Here is a 24,100-nt window from a genome sequence, read left to right as displayed (position 1 = left end):
TTTCCTTAAGCAATGCAAGTTTTAAAACAGACTAAGCAACACAAAATATGTGACACTACAAAATTGGATTTTCATATTCCAATGGTTTACTCTAAGGAAAATTGAGACAAGGAATAAGTTATAAGTCCTACATTACCAGGTGTTTAATTGCTTAAAACTTATCTAAAATTATAAAAAGTGTAGAATTTTCAGACTGGAAACTAACTTTAACTTTGAACCATCTTCTAGTAAAAATAATTTATTTTCTTGAAATAACTGCTTCATTTGGTAAGAGCCAAACAAACTTACTACTTGAATAAAATTGTCATAGGAAATTACTTGGCTTTGATTTCATGTAAGAGAGATATTATGTCAACATATCATATAATTTTAATATGTACTTAATCTTACCTAAGAGATTTCAAGGTTAAAAATAACAGTGTCTATACATTTTAAATATAAAGTATTGCTGTAGAGTTATTGTGTGTGTTAATTATATGAAAAAAAAATGAATTGTAATTGAAATGAAAACTACATTTGGAAAAACCTCAGAAGGCATTTCCATGTTCTACAAGGCCCTGTATGATCTGGTTCCAACCTACCTCTAAAATCTTCTTATACAGCTCTCACCTTAACTCACCCTGCTCCAGACTCACTGACTTTCCTCATGTTCTTTCAACATGCCAGGTTCATTCCCATCATTAGGTCCAAATTTATTACATGCGTTATAACAGATGACTTTACACTTTCTTAATCTAGTCTCTTAATGTAGTCTCTTAATCTAGTCTCAATCTATTTCCTCAAAAGGAACTACAAAGATTTCCTCATGGTTTCCAAGTATAACTACAGATATTAACACATACACAAATATACATAAACACTTTAGATTTAATAACTCTTCAGTTCTTCATGCAACAATTTGTAATAAAACTAAATTATCTATCTGGTTTCTTCTTCATTAAAAATGTTATTAAGAAGTTCATAGATAAATTATTGAATAAGTACAAAAATTGTATTGTATACCTAATTTACTTTCTTGTTACTTGATCACATAGAAAGTGTTTGTCAACATACAAATATTTTAAATTTATATAATCAGCAGAATAATATTTGATAATTAAGTTTAGATCTTAATTTTAAACCAATGAAAATAGCATTGTCAAGATTTCATGTTGCTAGGCCATTGACAAATTTATTAGTACCAGGATGTTAGTGATGAGATATCCTAAGTTAAACTTATTAAACCACTAAGGGTTTTATTCAGAGAAACAATTTTCCAGGCTCAAAACTAAAGCAGGGCATAGGAAAAAAGTTTTCAAAATTATTTTATAATACTAATAGCTTTGATACAAAATCATAATAATGACAATGCAGTAAAGAAAAATATAGGCCCATAATTTATAAGAATATGGATTTTAAAATACCAATACATTTAAGTAAACTTTATCGAGCAGTGTATTAACTGAATAATGTAACATATCCCAAGAATTAAATATCATAGAATTTCAAAGATAGTTCAGTAATAGAAAGTATAATAATAATTCATTTATTCAGCATATTTTTATAGAGTACCTACTAATGACCATGTGATACAACAAGTACAAAGTTACCTGCCCTCATGGGACCTGAATTTTGGGTAAGGAGAGAGTAAATGATGTAAAGAATAATAATTAATGTATACAGTAAGTTAGAAGGGGAATGTGTTTTCAAAAGATAGTGGAGATAGGAAGAATTGGAATTATTCACATTAATAGATTTGATGAGAATAAAAGTATGAATATTGACAGTTCAAATTTCAGAAAACATGATAGATACTGAAAAGCATTTGAAACATGATATAGCTATCTCAGATACACAGAACATTGGTAAAATAGGAATAAAATGATGTCTCTATCATAAAAATATCTGTACCTCAAATTAATAGTTATAAAATTATTTTAGATTAGTGTATATTATTTTTATCTCCTTGTTCTATTTTTTTCTTGCCAATTTATATTCTTCTTTGTCATTTATTATAATCTCGGATTGAACTCCAGCTCTTTTTTAACTGGTATAACTTTTTTCACCCAAATTTTCTTCTTCTTTTATTTAACAGTCAAGAAATACTTTATTTAAGGCTATTACAGTTGGCAGAGGCCAGAACTGAGTTTGAGCTGAATTCTGCTGAAATAAGAGGCGGTAGGTTTTCAAGAATCAGGGTAAGGAGGAGATAATAGGCTATTTCCGTTTGTTACTTGGCTTTACAACTTGAAGCAAGGCGCCCCTTGAGGCAGGCTCCTACCCTTCTACAGGGACTGGGAAGTGGGGTATTCTTTTCCTTGATGATTACATTTCAAAGAGATGATTCCCAGGTTCTTGAGAAAGATAACCCTGGGTTGTAAAACTATCAAGAGGTTTAAGAATATTTATTTATTTATTTATCTGGCTGCAATGCGCGACTTGTGGGATTTTAGTTCCCGACCAGGCAGTGAAAGGGCCGACCAGATCACTGGACCGCCAGGGAATTCCCCCTAATTTTCAATCTTCATTCATTCAATAAATATTCGTTGAGAGCATACCAAATTCCAGGTGTAATTCTTTTGTTTGAATCATAAAATGTTAAGAAGCAATAAATTTTGAAAAAATAAATGAGTTTAGAGTTCATGAATTGCCATTTTAAATAGGTTAGTTAGGGTAAGCTCATTGAAAACGTAGAATGTTAGCAATAATTTGAAGTCGAAAAAGTACTTTTTCATGAAGATATTGAAATGAAATTGTTCCACACAGGAGAATTATTTGGCACTAAAGTATAATGGCAAGAAGATGCCCAGTATGTTTGAGGAAATGCATAGAGGAAAGTGTGGTAGTGGCAGAGGGTGTGAGGGGCAGAGTAGTAGAATGTGAACTTAAAAGAGATAATGCTTTTTGCATTGGTTTCTGTGTGTTATTGTATGGATTTTGGCTTTCACTTTCAGTGAGGTGCAGAACCATTAGGTGGCTTTAAAGAAAAGGAAAACATTATTATATGTTAAAAGGATCACTCTATTCTTTCAGACACAGACTGAAGAGGGAAATGTTGCAAACAGGGAAACACGACTTTATTGCAAAAAACTACCTAAAAGACGATGATGGGTGGAAAGTACCAAGACATTTATCATGAGATTCTAACAAGTAATACAGATAAATTGTGAAGGTAATCAGAATGATTTCCTGTAATATTATATTTGGTTTGTTAGAGAAACATGATGAGGTATTAAGTTTGAGCAATTAGATTAAGATCTGTTTTTAACTCAGGGGGGTGGATTATGTATGGGATGTGTTTGAGAGACAGAAACAAAAGTTCACTTTGGATATGAAATGCTGATATTTATTAGACCAAGTGGAGATATTGAGGAAAGAGTGGATATGAATCTGGATTTAGGGAAATAAATCTGAGCCATAAATATAAATTTGTGAGTCACTAGAGTTTAGAAAGTTTTTAAAGACATCCCAAAAGTTAGTGTAGTTAAAGCAGAGAAGAAAACCAAGGACTGAATCATGGCATTCTTTAATATTAAGGGCTTTGAGATAAAAAGAAAAAGAAGAAAAGTTGACTGAGAATCAGTGTGGTAGGAACACAGCCAGGTGAGTGTGGTGTATTAGAAATCGAGTGTAGAAAGGAGAGAGTGATAAACTGTGTCCAGGTCTTCAAATAATATAATATTTAAAATTAGCCATGTTATATTGATGTAGCGATTATGAAGTTATTGATGACCTACGCATGACCAATTGAATGGTGAAAACAAAAGCCTCATTTGAGTGAATTTAGGAGAGAGCTAGAACAGAGAAATTAGAGATAAAGATAATGAGTAAAGATATTTCTTTCAAGGGATTTTCCACAGAAGGAACAAAGAAGTGGGATAAACCTGGTAGAAAACTGAGCAAATTATGGCATATTTTTATATAATATTGGAGAGATAACAGCATATTCCTAAATTGAAAGAAATGATAAAGGGGAAAATTAACAAAGCAGGAGAGAGGGAAAAATCCTTGGAACCACTTCCTTAAGTAAATGAGAGGGGATGAAATCTATGCACAAGTGGAGATATTGGTTTCATATAGAGCACAGATGGTTCACTATAGTAACAGGTGGGAAGGTAAATATTATGGGTGAGATGGTGGAGGGTTGGGAAATGAAGTTGTGGGAGTCTGTGGAAGTTTGTTTCTGATTGCTTAATTTTTCTCAGTAAAATAGGAAAAGTTCATTAACTGAGAGTGAGCATGGGGGAAGATGTGTTGTAAGTTTCAAGATAGAGAAAGGTGAAATATTTATCTAGGCAAATGGTGGAATACATGGTTAGAAAACTACAATGTATTTGTTTTACAACATTTAGAGACTACTTCATGATAACAGTCATAATTTAAAGTGAGACTTAACGCAATTTATTTTTTTCTATAGCTGTATTCAGTTGCAAGGGTGTGGGTGTGGAGTAGGCTGGATTATATTTGATCAAGGGTGACTTTATCAAGTGAGCGTGATGATAATCAATGTACAGGTGGGAAAACAGGATATTTTCAAGAAAGTGATTATCATGATCACAGAACTTAAGCTGAGGAAGTAGAGCAGAGTCAGGATGGTGAAAGAGTAAATAGATTGACTATGTTAGTGGACAAAGAATTGTGGAGATTAGGTGGTAGAGGGAGTGGGAAGGATATATATGAGTTTGTGGTCATGAGTAAGATGTGCTAAATGAAAGTTAAGGAATGATTTCAGTTACTTGAAAAGAAAAATTGTAGGATATGATGATGCAGTGTGTACTTGAGATTGGGTAATATACAAAACCACTTCACAAAATGTGATGAAAATGGCATTTTACCACAGTGATTGTCCTCCTCAAAACCCATAACTCATGTCCAATTATGAGAAGAACACCAAACTAATTTCAACTGAGAAACATCCTACAGTATAACTGACCATTACTCCTCTCAACTGACGAAGTCATCAAAAATAAGTAAAGTCTGAAAAAGTGTTGCAGCCAAGAGGAGTCAAAGGAGACATGACAGTGAAGTGTAATGTGGTAGTCTGGATGGGATCCTGCTTCAGAAAAACAACATTACCTAAAAACTGAGGACATCTGAATAAACTATGGACTTTAGATTATAATAATAATTAATGTTTATTCATTATTTATAACAAGCATATGATACTAAGATGTTAATAATGGGAAATTAGATATGGAGGTGTATGGGAATTCTGTGTACTATCTTCTCATTTTTTTTTCTATAAATCTAAAACTGTTCTAAATAATAAAGTTCATTTTTTTAAAATGTAGTCCTAAAAATCACATTTATCCATTGACTGGTTGCAATTAGGACCCCCAACATTGGTAGTAGGTAGAGTATTGGCAACCCCTGGAATGTTATTTCAGTATAATTATTGAATCTTTTCCAAGGGTAAATACTAATGGAGTAGTGATACAAGGAGTGCAATGGGCCTCCAATATCTAGACATTTGGAATTTGGGGCAAAGTATAAATTTTTAAAAGGACTATAGAGTCGGATGCCTGGGTGTTATAGGTGCATTGAATGAAAAACTGAGGGTGATAAATCAGCAGTTTAAGGTGACATGTGGAAGTCAGAGTTTCATCTGCAGCCTGAGGCAGGAAAAGCTAAATCTAAAGCCCAAGGATTAAATATAAGAATAGCACACACAGTTCCTGAGATGTTTGGATTCTCAATTCTGGCATGTCTACTACACCAAGATCAAGGCCCTAGAAGGAACAGAACTCATAGAGGTGGGGTGGGGATTCTTGGTTTGATTCTCTCTGCAGTCTCCAAATTCTTCTCAATCATGTGTGCTACAGAAGTGGCCCACACCTCTCTGTTAAAAGCTAGCACTCCCTTGTTGCTCATCCATGACACAGAAACCTCTGTCTTGGAAAAACAGCAAACACTTTCTAACCCCCAATCCACCATATCTGGTAGTTTTTCTTATACATTTGGGTAATTTCTTCAGGTCTATTTTCTAATTAACTACTTCTATATTCAGTTATTTCTGATCTGCCCATCAATTAACCTATATATTTTTAATTAAAAAAATATTTTAACATCTACTTATTTTATATTTATCTTGCCATATTTATAGTTCCTATTAATTTGCTTATGTTTCTAGTACCCCTTTCATTTTATTAACTTTTACATAGATTTATTTTATATCTCTTCCTGACAATATCTATATCTGCGATACTCATGGGTCTAATTCATTGACTTATTTCTGTTTATTCTCTGAGGTTTTCATGTACATTTCTTTTATCAGGGATCTGTTGGGTGAACTGAGGAGTATGAGTTTAAGCTGTATTCCTCCAGGTAGAATTTTCAATTGCTTCTGTCTGGTGGACTAGGGGACTGCTAACTAGTGAACACTTGAAAATATTTTCTGGGCTTGTGGTTTTCAGATCAGACATAACGTGCCTTCAAATCCTAAATATACATAGGACAAGGCTGGGTTATAAATTCTTATGGGAAATTGCCTTTATTTTCCATCCAGATGCATAATTAAGAAATACAATTTGGCAAGAAGGAAGATATTTTCTAGCTTGTTCCATCCTGCAATGAATGAAAGCACTTCCGTGTCCTCAAGAATGTCAGTTCTACCTTTCACGTTATTGTTGGCCCATGGATTTTTGTCAGCAAATATCTTCTGGGCAGCTCTTAATTCATGCTAAGTTTGCATTGGCTGGTTTTCTCTTACTTTCTTAATACCCAGGCCTGTGTGCATGTGTTTGTGTGGAAAGAGAGATTGCAGTATTTTTTCCACTTTTTTCAGTTCAGTAGCTGGAAAAGTTTTCAGAATATATAGTCTGCTATTTTTCTGAAGTCTGTAAATTCCACTGACATCTAGTTTTTAGTATTGTGGATGAGAAGTTGATTCCTATGCTGATATTTTTTCTTTTATATATAAACTCTTCTCTCTGTATAGTTTATATATATTTCTCTTTATCGTATGAGTTCATAAATTCCACCAAGATACAAGTGGATATTTTTTTTAAAGTTAGTATATGTGACACTCAAACTTTTGAATCTAAAAACCTAAGTTTGTCATGTTGGGGAGTTTATTCTCTTATTCATTTCTTCTTCTATTTATTATTTCTTCTTTAACCATTTTCTTCAAGAACAGCTCTTTATTTTAAATATTATTTTTATTTCTTCATTTCTATTCAATAAATTATTTTCTTCGGTAATGACTCACTTGTGGTTTTCATATCTTTTAGATCAATCTTCCTTTTTAAAATGTTTGTTCTTTACTGTAAGAGGTAGCTTCTAGTTAATCATTATCAATTTTCTCATTGCCTCCATTTGTGAAATGCACATGCCACCTTCCAGAAGATAATTTTCTGAGACATATCCTTCTTCTGAATCTTCACAGAACATTTTTCCTTCCTGTTTTTTATTCCCAGGGCCCTGGCCTCTAACTTGTTATGGTTATTACTTTAGTTCTTTAATCTTCCATAGTTTCTTGGCAGCAAGTCGATGATTACAAACTTCAGGTCAGTTTCCACTTTATAAATAATTTTCTTCTGGAGATCCTCTATTCTTCAGAAGTGAAAACTTCTCTCACCTCCATATCCTGTTTTGTTGTTGTTTTATTTTTGTTTTAATATAAAAAATAAAAAATAACCATCAAATCTATGTACCTTACTATGTTTATTCCTCCCAAAGAACTTCCAAAACAGTACTTTGTGTCCTTTATATCAGTAGGTTTGAGGACAGTACTATTTCCTAAAGCAAGAGAACACATTATAAGAGTGATAAAGGAGGTTACGCATGGGATAGGCAGAAGTAAACCAAATTCTGGGCCGCATTTAAGAATCATGGAAATTCAGTTTCCTTGGTAATGCTGTAGCAGGCTCCCTGGAATCTTCAATATATGTATAGGCAGCATGGGAGATATAAACAACCTTTCTTAATTTTGTAAGTGGTATGTTTTATGGGATGGTAACTGAATAGGTTTTTCTTAATTAGCATATTGTGAGTATGGAATTTCTTCAAGATCTTGCTATTAAATTTGTCATTTGTCATGCATGAGTTGTTTGATGTATTTTTCGGAAGTTTATTTTACATTTCTAGTATCTTCATAGTTCTTTTCATTGGCAATTTGGAGAGACTACTAGGGACTTCCATTCAGATTCTCCTTTTAGGGAAGTTATGATTTTATGTTTTTGTGCAGATATACCCAATATTTGCTTTAGAAACTAATTGCTTCATCCAGGAATTAGAAACTAGAGACTTGCTTTTATTTCAACCTGTATCTTTTAAATGTCCCTTCTATTATAGTGGTATTTGAAATTTTTAATGGCCCATGTTTTAAAAGCTCTTACATTTCTCATATTCAGAAGCCAAACAGATTGACTTTGAAAAAGATTAATAACATAAAGGACTAAATACATTTTCATGGGACATTTGGATGTTAGAGATGTTTGCCAATTTCACAGAAATTATGATCAGAAATCCTTAAATGCTGAAAGTAAAATTATATAATGTTTCAAATTTTGCTTAGTTTTTATTGTATAGAGTAAAAGGAAAATACCTCAAATTTGTGCCACAGTGTCCACATGCAAATCAAGGTTGTTTGGTTGGTTTGTGATTTTCAAGAGTATAAGTGATAAAAATGGTGGAACAAGGAGAGTAAAGATATAGATGGTGAAATGAAAAAGTATTATGCTTCTTTGCTAAGTTGCTGTCAGCCTCATTTACAATTCAATTTTGATTTGTACTAAACACATTTAGCATAAATAACCTTTCTTTATTTCCCTTTTCTGTTTCCGTGAAAGTTCTATTAGATCAAGCCTTTCCTAGCAATAGAATACAATGACAGCCCTATGTTTTTGTAGGTGTATATGTACTCAAAGCAAAACAAAAACAAAAAGAAGCATCAGTGATGTCCTCGGAATGTGAGAAGGTTGCCTAGGCACTGATTGCTGTTCGGTCATCATTTCTATTGCTTAACAGTCGGAGACTCAGAGTTCATGCCAGCAGACTCTGTTTAACTGGCAGACACAGTCATAAAAATTAAAAAAGAATGTGAAAAATTTTGCCAGGTAATCGAAGACCTAATGAGACTGAGACTGTGTTTTGGCTTTAAATTAACTCACTAACTAACAAAGTCAATAAATAAATATAGGCAGATATACATCTCATACAAAAACACACACACACAGACACACACAGACACACACCCACACTATATTTGATCCTTAGGGAGATTTTGAACAGAAGTTGGAGTTTTTAAATTATGTTGCTTTCATTCTAAACATAGTTGTTCCTCATTCTTAATCTACCACACTTACTGATTTCAAAAAAGGATTCTTAAAGAAATTCATAATGATTATAAAATAGAATGAACTTAATACATATGGCTTATAACTTAAATGTTTAACTAGTAGCTGAGATATTTCAAGATAATTTCTTCCAGGCACCACAATATTTTGAATCATTAAAATACCAAATATAACCTGCATCTTGGTTATAGGTAATAAGTGCTCTGAAAGGAATCTTGCTGTTGTCACTGGCCATCTGACCAATGAGAATTTGATGCTTAAATGTGTTTCAGTGATCTATGGCTCCATAACCAACAATCCTCAAAATATAGTGGCCTAAAGCAACTATCATACTAGTATATTTCATTATTTTGTGTCTTTGTAATAATGGGAAGAGTTCTACAGTGGGATCTTTTTGCTCCAACACAGCATTGACAGGAGTCACTCAGTGGTATTTAGCTTTGGTCTGGATAGTCCAAGATGGCTTCACTCAGATGTCTTTCACTTTAGCAGAGACGGCTTGAAGACTGGGCATAGCTGGGCCCTTTCTTTCTCTAGGTAGTCTCAGGGCCTCTCATTTGTTCTCTGCAATAAGGTAGCTAGACTTTTTACATGGTGGCTAAGGGCTCTAAGAACATGTGTTCCCAGAAACCTGGGCAGGATCCCAAAGCCTTTTTATGACTCAGCCTCTGAAGTCTCAGAGTAACATTCCCTCCATATTACATTGATAAAGCAAGTCTCTAAGGCTAACCCATATTCAAGGCCAGGGGAGTTAGACCTCACCTCTCAGTGGGAGGAGTGGCAATAAGTTTGAAGTCATCTTTAATAGACTGCAACTGTGTTAGATCCCTTGTGCTTAACTCCAAGACATCCTGGAGAAGTGAATGAATACATTTTGTTTCTAATATCCAATATCTTTAAAAACAATCAATTATTGATATTTCCTGGAAAACGATGTTATGGTGGCACTTCTAGGAATGAAAGTATACATAAAATTAAATACACAACCTTTTGTCTGAGGGTGAGAGCATTATTAGGCAAAAAAAGGGGGATTCTAAATTATGAGATAGAGGAAGCTATAGAAGAGGTGAATAGAAAAGCGGTTGGCATGGTGAATCTGAAGACCAATGGAAAGAGAGAGTGAAGAGGCAAATTAGGACATCATGAGGTTTAACTCAGCAGTAGCAGAAAATTAGATCCAAACCTACTCATCTGCTGCTTGGAAACTGTAGCCAATTCATTTTTTGAAGTAGGAATTGATTTTCTAAGTAAGGCCACAGTCATAGAGGTTGGTAACAGTTAGGCTGTATATTTTATCTATTTGTTAATACAAATGTAAATTTTATTTTACATTGTCTTACATAATACATTTAATTAAAGGCTAAAATTTCAATTAAAGGCTTAGTATATTTGAATTATAATTCCTATTGGCTTAATGTTAGCAAAACTAGATGATGGCTGGAGAAGCATAGTGCAGATTGCTGCTTCTAGATCCAAGGTGGCCCCAGCAACAAGACAGAGTTTGATTGTTGTATGTAATGTCATGGTATACAAATGTCAGAACAAAGGTGCATGTAAGGGTCAAAAAGCAAGGATAACTGGAAGATAACAGTGTCTAGGAAATGAGACGTTATCAAGCCTAAGAAATCTTACATGCCTTTCTTCAGCTATTTGGCTATAAGTGATATTAAAGTCAAAAGGGGAGAATAAAATGAAAGTTCCTGTAAGCCTTAAAAATCATCAGGCCCTTATTAAACATTCTATTTTTCATCCCCAAACTACTGTTTCCCTGTTTACCAGTATACAGATCACTGAGGCTGACCAAAAATGGCCCAGAAACTTCAGCTTATTGGCCCGGAGGTACAGCATGTGATCAAGGCTTTTCCAGATCAAGAGCAGAAGAACTTCAGCTGAATTTCCTCTCACATCCCGAGGACATTACTGATGCTTCTTTTTCTTTTGTTTTGTTTTGAGTACGTATACACCTGCGATACCTTTCAATTTACCAGGGCATACTATGGAACACCTTTGTTAAATTTGACGTAATTAGAGACACTGAAAGTGTCCACATTTCTAAATATATGTGTACACTCAGCTGGTACAAAGATTAGGACATTGCATCAGATGTTTATATATATATATTCCAAATTATTAATTTGGGGAAAATGTTTCTGTATAAAATCTTAATATTTAATTAAGGTATCTACTTTGTGTCAAGTACCATGCTAGGTACAGTGCACTGGATTTACTTCACATAATTAAATTCTGCTGGAGACTTTTTTGTGCACCTGTCAGTGAAATTGTTCTTAGAGAAAAGCTGACTTCTCTTCATTGGGTCTATGTACTTTAAATCTACTTTGATTTAAAAAACAGAGATTTGAGCATTTAATTAAATACATTAAAATATTGAATGACTCTCTTGAATTTTGATGAAGCTTGAAAACTATTGTTGGATAATAGATACATAAAGTTTAAGAAGGTTAAAATTCATCATGCAGACAAGACAGATTACAAAGTTAGAGATTTGTCAAAGATATCTTTTTAATAATATTATGTGAAAATTGTCTTCATAGACTATAGAATCCCTTATTTTTTTTCTTTTAGAAGGATTAAGCAGGATAAGGATAGTTGTCAAGAACTTTCTTTTCTTATGGACATTTAATCATATAGCGGTCTTAAATTTCTTTAGCACTTTATTATTTTCCAAGTGCCTGCAAACCTCTTAAATAATTATGTTCAAAAAAGTGTTTTAATAGACATCTTTGATTTCATAGACAAGGAAATCGGCACAGAGAGGACAAACTCTCTGCTTTGTACCATAATGCCAGGCTGTAGATATCAGTCGGATATATTTTAATCAGGGATAGGCCCTTATGAGCTCACCCTCTAATAGTTATTCAAGAGTCTGCATTTAGCTGTTGACATAATAGATTCTGGTATACATTCTGCTGCTTATTTAGATAAATGGACATTGTACATGTCTGACTAAGAGAGCAGAAATAGAGTGGAGAATGATCCTTCTTCCTTACATTCCAGAGTGAACTTTCAAAGTGCTGTGCCAAGAAATCTAATCAAAGTTGAAATCCAGCCGCTCACATAGATGCACTCAGATATACCGATCCACTTCAAAATGTATCAGTCTAGGTCAGGTCGGAAAAATGAGACCCACTCCAATTACTTCAAAAGATGGAATAAATGAAACTAGTAACTAAAAGTCTTTTAAGATCTCAGTATCCAACAACAACAACAAAAGATAATGTAATTCAAATTAACAATAGTAGTTCCTACCTTTCCAGGGATGGAAGAACAAGAGGAACGGGTATTACTAAAACCTACAATCTCAGGTCACTTAGATGGAGTTGAAAAAACGAGGGCTTCCAGTGAGAGCCTTGTCCATGAAAGAAAATGCTGTTCATGGCTGGGGGTGGGTGGTGGGGGTGGTTGGAGGCTCAAACCACAGTGAAAATGTAGACAAGGCCAACAGATTCAGCCCAAAACAGAGAGAGTGAGGGCATGAAATCCCTGTCTTCCAGTCTCTCACTTATCACCTAATTTAAAAGAAAATATGCAAAGGTACCAGGAAAATGTAATTTGCAACAATATGGGGCAGAATCGAGGAAGTACAGTAAGTCGATGTGAAAGCAATGGGCACAGAAAAGGGTATATTATTGTGTATAATCTAAGAATTATGGTCCACTCTGTAATAAGTATTATGTACAAGAATTCTTTCGAGTAGTGTTTAGGTAATCTATTAATTTTGCTTGTTTGAATTACATTTATACTTTGTATAGGCAGAAAGAATATCTTATGCTCTATCCAGGAATTACTGTATTCTTAGGAGATAACCATATAGCTAAAGTATGGTTTGGTCAATTAGCTGTAATTTAGAAGCTTAAACAGTAGTTCATCAGTGGATGATTGGAAGTTCCACTATAGGAGACCCAGAAGTTAGAGCTTCTGGTTCATCTTCAACTATCTTCCTAAAAAACTATGACAGTAACAATGAGAGGGAGAGAGAGAAAAAGAAAGGGGGTAAATAATACCACACACTAGGATTAGGCTGTGATGAGCTACTAAAAAACGAGCAAAATATCCCAAACTAAAAATCTGGAAGACTAATTTCAGAATAGGCCATGATATTGGTGTGTTGGGGATTTTAGAAAGGAAGAGGGTGACATCGGAAGGGGCCTGGAATTTAAATTGAAAGGGCAAGTCTGAAGTTGTGTTAATCGCTTTGATTAAAGAAGAAGCAACTCTGTTCTCACATCAAGAAAGAGACAAAGTGAAGGGAAGGAAAGGCACTACCATCTATTGTTTATTACTAGTTTTTTCTCTCTGTAACTAAGGCCATGCCTGAGGATACACTTCCTTCTCCACCTCATTTTTACAATATTAAAAGGAAGCAAAATACAGTTTAGTACATTGTAGTAAATCAACATTTATTCTTATTTTGTGCTAATGAAGTTGTCATTCTTTCTTCAAATAAGAACATAGAAACTAACAATTTTTCTCTGCACATATAATATTCAGATCTTTCTATTCAATCATGCTCTCCTCCCCTGAAACCTATGATATAGTCGTGGACTCTTCATCAACTAGGGAAAGCTAATGTTGCGCTTACCAAAGTTGTTCTCTGAATATCTATGACTCTACCATTAACCAAATCCCACTCCAATGCTTATTTAATTGATCAGTTTGGACCCACTGATTCATGGCACTTAAATTATGGCATATGAAACTAAGAGTTGGAAAAAAAATGAGTTTGGAAAGGGCATTGGAATGGTGCAAAAGTAATTTTATCTAAAAGAAAAAAGAAACTGTGTTTCAAGCTATCCCCAGTTAAAATTTACTTCTTAGAAAAAGAATAACATAATAGCAACTTCAGACCAAAATGGATTCATAAAACAAAAGCTTCAAAATAGCAGGAAGTTACCTAAAAAGGGTGATATCCATCAGTCCTCCAGTAGGAAGCTATTTCTAACACAAAAATGTTAGGTTGAGATGAGAGCCAACAAGAAACCACACAATTAGGTACTCAAAAAACAGGTGTTAAATGAATGGAAAAAAAGGTGATATAATCCAGGTTTACTTGTCACTGTTATTAAAGTTTGATTAGTCTTTCTTAGCTAATATCATTAATTTAATTATAATAATCCATCAATTCAATTCACTGTGCAGCACCACCAACCATAATAGACCCACTTTGTCCAAATCCCTTCTCATTCAAACCTGGAGTCATTAAGTAGATGAGAAGTTTTTTTGCTTGTTTCTTTGTTTTGTTTGGTTTTAATTGATTTTTTTTAAGGAGAGGAGAAAATTTGAGTTCACTATTCTAGATTTTCACCTCCAGTGAAAATTTCAATTAAGAGAAAATATTCTTCTTTACACCACTTGTTTCCATTTTCAACTTAAAAAATACCAAAAGACATTCTAAGCAGCCTATAATAGATCCTTCTGAGGCATACATTTTGGAGAAAGAATGTTAGCTGACATGATCTATCAACTTTGAGCAGTCTAGGTATTCTTTTTAGTGTAAGCACTATTTGAAAGTCACCTCAAAGATGAAATTCATAGTTTAAATCTGCATTTTATGTCCCATAATAAATTTTTCACAAGTAAAAATGAGCCTAGATAAAGAGGATATGAAATGAATCTGTGAATAAAAGTTTTTAATCTTAGGAGAGTTAGAGTGAGTTAGTGAGAGACAACCCTTAGGAATTGTGTTCAGTTCTATGCAAAGTAACTATAACTACAAGATAATGAGTTAGAGTGAATACAAAGATGAGTAAAGAGGAGAATAAAGATACTCAGGACCATGTCATATGCAAGATATTAAATAACTAGGGTGTTTATATTCTGGAAAAAAATAAATAAGATGGCACAGGAAAGGTTTCTTCAAATATTTGAGATGTCCTATGGGAAATGACATATGGGACCCCAGAGTTCAGATCAAAGATGAGAGAGTGAATGTTTCAGAGTAACATTGCTGCCCAATAAAAGAAAGGACTGCATGTCAATAAAAGCTAACAAAAATTAGAATGAATTTTGTGAATTACATAGGAGAAATATAAACAAATAATTCTATATTTGAACGTGAATGAAGCAAAAGATAGAGAACAAACACTAGATAATTTGTAGAATTTCTTCATCTCAGTTTCTGTGTTTTGGTGAAATGACATAACCAAAGATACTGGCCATTATTTTTTTTAAGATCGATTAAAAAGATGGGGTAGAAAATTTTACCAAAAGTGTTAAGTGTCAGGTAGCTACGTAAATGATCTTCAAACTGTGGGTTGTAATCTATTCATAGACCTGAAACTAAGTTAGTGGGTCAAATGAATAAAACAGAATAAGTAAAATATGGGAAATTTCACCTAACAAGGTTAAATATTGTTTTGCATAACTTTTTTTTTTAGTGTGTGTGTGCGTGTGTGTGTGTGTATACACTAATGATATAAAATCTATTTTCCACTGTGGACCATGTTCTAAAAATTTTGAAAATCACTTTCTTGGACCATATCTCTATGTATAACTTGCACACTTTTGATTGAATTGGATAATGATGTAATAAGAATATTCTTGTGAACAAGTGGTAAATTGTCTGGAATTTTTTTGTCAATTAATTCATTTTAATTACCTTATTTTACTTACTATTTGCATCATTTCATATTAGTGGTCTTCTCCCATAGTGTTTCTCCTTGAAAGTAACTGCAATTTATTTCAGATTTAATTGAGATCCTTTGAAACATAGGAGTGTTTGAGGAATAATATTTCAAGCAACTATAGTCAAATGTTCATAAAATTTTAAGTTTTAATTCAGAACTAAGTTAAGAGGAGTTAGTGGGAGCATGAGCTTTAGAACCAGGGATACCTGGGTTCAAATATTGACATTTACTATATTTTATTTAACCTTGGACAAATTATTTTAATTTTCTGAGCCTTGATTGAAATATATGTATAAATATATATGTGTTTTCAAATAGTTCGACTTTTATGTCATGTCCCACCACTAAATCTAACTTCATGAGTGACATTCAGGTCACAGAGGACACCAGAGCCTTTGCACTTTTTGATGGAGTCTTCAGTAAAAAAAAAAATAAAAGAAAGAAAAAGAAAGGAAGGAAGGAGGGAAGGAAGGAAGGAAGAAAGGAAGGAAAGAAGGAAGGAAGAAAGAAGAAAGAAAAGAAAAGAAATTGAGTCAAAATCTCTTCCTTCTGTTTACTGGGTAGTGTTATACTATCTGCTGTTGAGGAGAGGATACCCAGCTATTTAGGAAATACTGTTCTAACATGGGCATTTCAAGGCAGAATAAGGTCAAGAAGAAAAAAAAACAAACAAGGAAAAATTTTCCTCATAGAAAAAAATTTGATTGGGTATTTGACAAGAATTTTACCGCAACACACCAAGATAGGACCCCAGCTATGATATTAAGACAGAAGGATCATGTAAGAATTAAAAGTATTTAATTATTTAGGCTAATGACAGCTATGTTGTGTGTCCTCAGGTATCCTGTATTTGGTTTCAGATGGCAATAAGCAGTAGAGATGTAGAAATTTAGTGCTCCATGTCTTAGTAAGGAGCCTTAAAGACAATCCCATAAACTATCAAGCAAGGCTCCCAAAGAAAATAGTATTTTGTAATGACTTTTTCTTTTTTTTAAATTGGTCGCCAAATTATCCCTAAAGTAGTTGAGATTTACAGACCTTAGATATAAAGCTAACTACAATTTGTTTATAATAGAGTAGTTTGAATTAAGATGTACATACACTATATATATGTGTGTGTGTATATATATATATATATATATGATTGTATTCAATAATCTGCTGGAGCTGACTTATACTGGTTCATAAGAACCAATTTTTTAAAATTTTCAAAAAAATTTCAAACTGATTAAAATTAAATTGCATAAATATACATTTTAATATGATATTTTTAAAGTGGCTAATCCTGACAATACTCAAACTTATCATTCCTATTTTACTACATTTTACTAATATCTATACTCTTGAGATTATATATTCTATTGTTTCAGTATGCTATAAATAAAATACGATATGCTACTGCTTATTTTTCCCCAATGTTCAGTGATATACTGTTAGCTTGAAATCAACATTGCTGGGCATAGTTACACCACAGAAATGGCAAATACTACATAATCAGGGCTTTTTTTTTTTTAAACGAGTCAGTTGTTATATATTTGCCATCATACCAATGGATTTTTGTCAGCAGATTTCAAAAAGTATTGGTGGCTTGCATTTGTCTAGGAAACCCCAAACCAGAAATATCTAGCTATTTAAATTTCATTATTATGCTACCCTGCATATCATCAGATCAGGGGACCTTAGCCCCTTTAGAGGGAAGATGAAAAGACTATTGTTCTAGAACACCTAAAGGCCACAGTATATGTGCCTATCTCATTCCACTGCCTGAGAACAACTGAGAACAGGCTGTACTTCTTTATATAAGACAAAAATAACACAACATCTAAGAGACAACATGAATAATTCTTGAAGCAGTTAATATAAAACTCATCTGCCACATATAGTGTACGTAAACTTAGTTCCTGTCCGTTTTAATTTTTTCTTCTATCAAAATGAACTTGTGTTTCTTCAAGTTGAATAATTTACTCTTGCACAATTTCATCTGAGACTCAGATCAACATATTGTGCAAGGGAGATTTCCCCTAAATCATTGTTGATCTATGAAAGTATTTTTCCTTTTACTCCTCCAACCTTCACTTGCAAACTTTCACTACAAACAATGCTTTGTCTTAATGCTGAAATTTACTGAAAAGACCAACGTGTAACGAAGTAAAAAAAAAAATCATGAAACATTAGGGACTCTATTGACAGCTTCATAACAAAGTACAGAACACATTGATTTTTTAAGCTGGCTAAAGTTCTACTCCTGCATCAAAAGGGAATTCATATACAGGGGTTTTCTGACAATTGAGATGGATGTAAAAACTGTGCATTACTGGAATATAGTGAAAAGTTAATTTTTTTCTTCTTTTTTTTTTCAAACTAGAAGGTCAAAGAAACAGAATTACTGGTATAATTGTGGAAGAAACAGCCTGTGTCAAACTACTTGCTGTGTCCTCTGTGGATACATATTTAATGCAGTTTATTCTTTTATAATTTCTGTGGAAAATGTATATATATAATAGTGAGGTGAAAGAGATTTGAGAATCCTTCTGGTTCAACTGAAGTATGCTTGCAGATAGACGTTTTTCTCTCTTAAGGTGTATAGCCTGTTGTCTTCCTGGAGGTGCTGTTATATTTCTTCTATAAAGACAGGCAGTTAAGAACTTCATAAATGTACCTGATATAAATGTCTTCCACATTAGTTTAAATCTCCTCCATGGATATGGCAAACAAGTGATGATCATTGCCTAATAAGCCCTCTACTTATAGGCCAAACTAATCAGTTCACACTGGAGCTTTCTCTTCTGTAGCTTAAAAGGCCCCAATAGAATTAAAGTTTGGAGATGCACTCCATTTCAGCTTTTATCATTTTCCTTGACACTTTTCCAACTCCTTCTCCCCTTTTTTCTAATCTAGGAAGTAAACTTTATACTTTCTCCTTAGTTAATACATCTTCTTTCTACTAGGAAGTTAAGACAGGTAAATAGATATTTCTGACCTTTTTCCTGAATGGCAGTAAATTTTTTTTAAACTGTATTTAAGTTAGTTACCAGGTAGGTCAGCAATAAAATCCTACTATAGAAATATTTAATCTCAATGAGAGAAATATTTTCACTATTACTCTCAGTTAATTATCTCCACCCTCAACCCCATACCCTGGCTTCAAGGAGCTCTTTAGCCACCTAGTGGTTAGGCACATTTTGAGGAAAACTTTTTTTCCCATTTTATGCTATTAAGTATTTGAATGGTAACTCAAATTGTAATCATTGAAGGAGTTTAAAATCTCTCTACCATTATCTTAATAAAAACCTCTTTCTACAGCTTAACTATATTACTGATGTAGAGGTTAAAAGAATGGGAGAAGTCTGCAGTATGTGTATGCAATGGGCTGAATGTTTATGTCCCTCCAAAATACATGTGTCAAAGCCTAATCCCCAATGTGAGGCCTTGGTAGGTGTTTAGGTCATGAGAGTGGAACACAAATGAATAGGATTAGTGCACTATAAAAGAGGTTGTGGAGAGTTACCTTGCCCTTTCCATTATGTGAAGATACAGAAAGAAGATAGCCATCCAGGAAACAGGCTCTCACCAAACATCAAATCTTCCAGTGACATGATCTTGGAATTCCTAGCCTCCAGAACTGTGAGAAATACATTTCTGTTATTTATAATCCACTCAGTCTATGGTATTGTTATACAGCAGCCTAAGTGGACTAAGACAAGGTGTCATTAAGTAAATATGAAGACTCTTATAAAAATGTAATTTAGTTTCCTCCTTCTTAAGAGTAATTAGTACAAATCAAGGCCTAAAGGACCAGAATAAAAGGAAAACCATGGTTATATTATAATTCATCCTCCTGATACCACAGTAAAGACTAATTAGTAGAATGTAGAAAATACTTAACAGTGTGAGTCAAGAGATAAGAGATGACTATAAAATAGATTAAAATTAGCCCAATATCACACAGATGGATTGTTGACATATGAGGACAAGCATGGTGAAGGTTTTGTATGTGTAATGGAAGACTAAGCTAAAAGACCAATACCAAGCCCAGTGGAAGGCACTTCAAAGATACCAAGTAGACTGAAATGTGTTTCTTCCATGAGTCCTTGGTGGAATTTTATCCACTAAAAGAAAGATAATATGATTTGCCTCAAATATTACTTTTAAGACATTAAATTCTATAAAACAATGTAGTTTTACACTTGATCATAAGACTAAAGTATTTGATACTTGCTATATTGTGAATCAGGTCTAAGGTAGTAATTTTTTCTCAAATATATCAAGCCACAGAAAGAATATGCTCTCTTTCTGAATTATAAAACAAAACTAAAATTATATACAAACAGTTACAAAGAAAGACCTATTCCACTTGAAGATGGTTCACAATGTATAACTCATTGAGGGGAAAGTCACAACAATGAAGTTTTTTATTAAGTTCAAACTATTAAGTTCATTCTTCAACTAAGAGAGTTTTAAGTAGAAATGCATTTCCTGGAGAGAAGTTTTTACTGTAATTAGAAAATCCAAGTGAGTTGATATAAGAAAAAATGGTCTGAGGCAAAAATAAAATTATTAATTTATGTGTGTATATGTATACAATTTCCCTTTCTCTCAACCTACATAAAATAAGGAAGCAGAGTCATCTATGGTGACTCTTCACCTTAGATACTATAGTAGAGTTGAAATGGAAACTATCAGAGGTAAATAAGTCTTTTGTAAACTCTTGTGCATATTGAGATAATGTGATGTGCCTTGAAGGTCAGGTAGAAATTTTTATTCCAAGCAAATATTCCCTTTGTTTGGAAAAGGCAGAGAGGTCTGTGAGTCTTGAGAAGAAAATGCAGTGGGAGAACATTCACCCTGTTCAATAGCAATGTACCTGAAACAGGCGGAAAGATCAGAAGGGATGGGTGATTTCTGGGCCTAAGGAGGTGTATACATTTAAGGACTTGCTTCAGGAAATATACAGAGAAGACATGAACCAGAGGTCAAATGGGAGCTTGGGTTTGAGCAAAGGAAACACTAGAGAAAAACCTAATACACCAGGGAAGAGAAGACTGCTTTATTTATCTACTACTGCATGACAAAATATCCTAAATCTTTACATATTAAAGCAACAAGAATTTATTATCTCAAAGTTTCTGTGAGTTAGGAATTTAGGCATGGCTTAGCTGAGTGCCTTTGGCTCAATATCTCTCTTAAATTTGCAGTCAAGTTGTAAGCTGAGGCTGTGGTCTTATCTGAAGCATTGCCTCAAAGAATTGATGGAGGGAACTTCTAAGTTCACTCATCTGTTTTTCTGGAGGCCTTGGCACCATCCCCTGTGGATCATCCTGTAAGACTGCCTCACATCATGGAAGCTGGCTCCCCCGAGAATGAGTCCCTGAAGAGAGAAGATGGAAAAGAGAATACCCAATACAGAAACCACAGTCTTTTATAGCCTAATTTTGGAAGTGAAATCTTTCTTTAGAATTCTTTAGAAGCAGTAAATAAATCCAGTTCACACATAAGAGGAAGGAGACATTACCTAAGGATATGAATAATAGGTTTTGGGGATCATCAGGGGCTGTCTTAAAGACTACCTACTACAGAGTGCTTTTATCATTTTCCAGGCACTTTACCAAAATAGCAACCAGGGTGGAAATTCCTACTTGCTTGTAAGGATGGAAGATTACAGATTCAGGTGATTTAAAGTAAAGGAAAAAGTGATATTTCTTTAACAATGTACTTTTGGGGCTAGCACTCACAACATTTTAAAAAGAAACATCAGTGTCAAATGATTATATCAGTGAAGTTTCAACTATTTATTTTCAAAGGTTTGTACAGGTTTAAGGGAACCAACAAAGGATGGTGAAGTAGTAACAATCAGCAAAAATGTAAATCCATTCACAACCCATTCCAAAAGGGGCAAAGGGATATGAGAATCAAGGGAGAGCCAAAGTTGTGGTAAAGAAGGCACCCTGAAGCATTTGTTAACTTAGGTTGAGAAAGGCAACCACAGCCCAAATATGACCTCCTTTTCTCCACATTTCTGCTGGTGCCTTCCATTGACAACAGAGTCTAAGTGAGAAAGTCAGTAGAGATCAGCCTTTCATGGGTAAGAGTAGACAACAAGGTTGGAGAAGTCATCTATAAAGGAAAATGAATAATAACCACTCTGGTATATGATTATGCCACTTAGTTTCTATATTATAATTTGTTTAAATCAGTGGTTCTCTAAGTGTGGTACACAGATAATATGATACTGTTAAGAAGTTATTTGACTTTCTCATTCTCTCTCTCTCTCTCTTTGGGTGCAGAGTTAAGTAGAGTTGTCCAGAGGCTAAGTCATGTGTGATATTACAACATATTGACAGCAGAAGTAGATATGAGAACCCATCTATCTTATATTAAGACAGGCATTAATGATTTTGAAAATAATATAAAACAATGTCACTTTCTGTACCTATCATGGGTGTTACCAATGAACAGGATAAACTTTACAAATATAATATTCAGCATAAAATCAAACATCACCAAGCACAGGAGACAAAACATGAATGAAAATGAACACAAATAACAAACATCAGAACAGACCAGTAGATTATTCCAGGTATACACGAAACAAAATGTAAACATTTCAATAAATAATTGGAACTTTAAAATTGAAAATTTCTATGTGAAAAAGAATTGAACAGAAAACACAGTGGAACAATTTGAGAATTAATAAGGACAGACTTAATGAACCAGCAGATAGGACAGAATAAAATATATACAATCAAGCATAGTGACAGAAAAAGATTAGAAAATACAGTACAAAAGGTACAAGACAGTGAAATATCTCACATATATAATTAGAGAATCGAGAAAGGAGAGCAAGAACAATATGTTTCCAAAATGCATTAAATTATCAATTGCAAGACAACAATGAATGAAAAGCAGAAAAAATAGAGAACAATTCACAACCTGGCAGCACAGAGAGGAATTGTAGAAACCCAGAGTAAAAGATAAAAAGGTCAAGAACAGGCAAAGGAATGACCATATTACCTTACAAAGAACGATCTTTAGACTGATAGCTAACTTCTGCTATCATTGGGGGAAAAGAGCAATGGTGGAAGCCAGAAGACAATAAAATATCTTCAGTGTACTAAAAGAAAATAATTTCCAGTCTACGATCTCATATACTGTGAAAACTTCCTTTACAAATGAAGATGAAAATAAAACCTACTCGAAGCATTGAAAATTCACATAATTCACCAATACAGAGCCCACAGTCAAGGTTATTTTTTAAGCAAAAATAAAATGATACTAGGTAGTAGTTTAGAGAGTCAGGAAATAAAGAAGAATAGCAAAAGTACATATGTGGATGAATTAAAATGAGTATCCACTGTATAAAAAAACAATAGAAATGACAAAATATATATTAACATTATTAGAAAAATAGAATATATATTAAAATTTATTAGAAAAATAGAATAAAACTTGGTAGGAGGGTAAATGGAATTAGTTTTCAAAAGTCCTCACTTTACTATCAATTAGGGGAAAATATAAATTAATATTATAGTTTAATACATCAATAATGCATGATTTTAATTTTAGGGTAGCTATGAATACAAATAGGAAAGCAGTAGAAAATTTCTGATAACAGAGGAAAAACTGGAATAAAAAATTAGGTCAGGGAAAGTAACAGAAAATATATAGTGAAATGATAATTTTAAATTAAATTTTAATTAAATATGTTTGTAGATTATGAAGATTATAAATTACATATAGTTATACTGTTGTGTGTGTTTTTTTTTTTTTATTGCTCTTATTTATTTTATTCCTCAAAAGGATCAAGAACTGTAACAGTTTTTAACCAAATTGGATAATAATTATTATGAGGGAGGAAGAATCAGAGACTAATAGCAGAAACCACTTTATAATTTTGATATATTTACAATTATACACCGTATACTATCATTAGTGTATAATTAACAAAAGTTTAACATGTATGCATGTTAATTGTTTCCTTTGCCATGTAAAAGCTTTTAAGTTTAGTTAGGTCGCGTATGTTTAAAGACAACCTACTGAATGGGACAAAATATTTGCAAAAGATATGACCAATAAAGGGTTAATATCCAAAGTATATAAGCACCTCAGTCAAGTTAACATGAAAAAAACAGACAACCCGATTAAAAAATGGGCAGAAAACCTGAATAGACAGTTTTCCAAAGA

Source organism: Eubalaena glacialis, chromosome 14 (genome assembly GCF_028564815.1).
Source record: "Eubalaena glacialis isolate mEubGla1 chromosome 14, mEubGla1.1.hap2.+ XY, whole genome shotgun sequence".
Taxonomy (NCBI): Eukaryota; Metazoa; Chordata; class Mammalia; order Artiodactyla; family Balaenidae; genus Eubalaena; species Eubalaena glacialis.
This window is presented reverse-complemented; position numbering follows the sequence as displayed.